Source organism: Apium graveolens, chromosome 1 (assembly GCF_009905375.1).
Source record: "Apium graveolens cultivar Ventura chromosome 1, ASM990537v1, whole genome shotgun sequence".
NCBI classification, from domain to species: domain Eukaryota; kingdom Viridiplantae; phylum Streptophyta; class Magnoliopsida; order Apiales; family Apiaceae; genus Apium; species Apium graveolens.
In genome coordinates, this window is record NC_133647.1 from 180,544,850 (window position 1) to 180,546,196 (window position 1,347).

Consider the following 1,347-nt stretch of genomic DNA (forward strand, 5'->3'; position numbering starts at 1 on the left):
TGATCTCATGAGTGTTTTATTATTGATAAATTGAAGTGTTAGTTAAGTGGTTAATTAAGTAGTTAATTATAGTTAATATTTAATCAACAATTTTAAGTGTTATTATCTTAACATTGAAAAGTAATCATACATTGGTGAGTGAGTTTAATTAGACAATAATTTAGTCTGAGTCTCTGAGGGAACGAACTAGAAAATATTCTATATTACTTGGGAACGCGTATACTTGCGTGAATATTAGCGCGTGTTTTCGCCCTAACAAGTTTTTGGCGCCGCTGCCGGGGACTCGGCGTATTTGTTTAGTTTATGTACTTACCATCATTGGTCATTAGGACTCAGTGATTAGGACGTAGTAGTTACTTACTCTTTTCGGTTGTGTTTCAGGTACTTTAGCAAGCGTTTATGCAAACTCGTTCTCGTGCTCGCAAGAGGACTTTAGATACAGCTGAGGAGACAGACGAAGTTCTTGATATTCCGGAGAAGTTAGATTTTGAGGATTCGGATTCAGGAACTGAGCAGAAAGAACCAGTAAACATGGGAGATCGTATTGTTCAAGCTGATCCAGCTCTTATGGATTTTTCTCGGCCTAAAATTGATGACATTCAGTCAAGCATCCTTCATCCGGCTATTCAAGCTAACACCTTTAAAATCAAGCCGGGCACTATTCAGATGGTGCAGAATTCTGTTTCTTTTGGAGGAGCGGCAACTGAAGACCCCAACATGCACATAAGGAATTTTGTCGAGATCTGCAGCACTTTTAAGTATAATGGCGTGACTGATGAGGCTATCAAGTTGAGGCTTTTCCCATTCTCACTGAGGGATAAGGCTAAAGACTGGTTACATTCTGAACCAGCTGGGTCCATCACTACGTGGCAAGATCTTGCGCAAAAGTTTCTGGTGAAGTTTTATCCAATGGCAAAGACTGCTGCTATGAGGAGTGCTCTTACTCAGTTTGCGCAGCAACCTACCGAATCTATGTGCGAGGCTTGGGAACGCTACAAGGAAATGTTGAGAAAATGTCCACATCATGGAATGTCGGATTGGATGGTGATTACTGGTTTTTATAATGGTTTGGGGGCCCAATCTCGGCCCATGCTCGATGCAGCAGCTGGAGGAGCCTTATGGGCTAAAAGCTATACTGAGGCGTATAATCTTATAGAGACGATGGCTGCAAATGAGCATCAAAACCCAACTCAGAGGATGACGTCAGGCAAGGTAGCAGGTATTCTGGAAGTTGATGCAGCCACCGCTATTGCAGCCCAGCTCCAAGCGCTATCAATGAAGGTTGATTCTCTGGCTACGTATGGAGTTAATCAAATAGCTATGGTTTGTGAGCTTTGTGCAGGTTCT

The 1,347-nt window shown here is 42.1% G+C and overlaps 1 non-coding gene across 1 annotated transcript; it reads right to left on the bottom strand.

The window, feature by feature from the left end:
- Nucleotides 1-924: 924 nt before the first annotated feature.
- On the bottom strand, nt 925-1,031 carry LOC141679828 (small nucleolar RNA R71). Its single transcript, XR_012558191.1, has one exon. It is a non-coding gene; the product is annotated as a small nucleolar RNA R71 (small nucleolar RNA).
- Nucleotides 1,032-1,347: the final 316 nt, after the last annotated feature.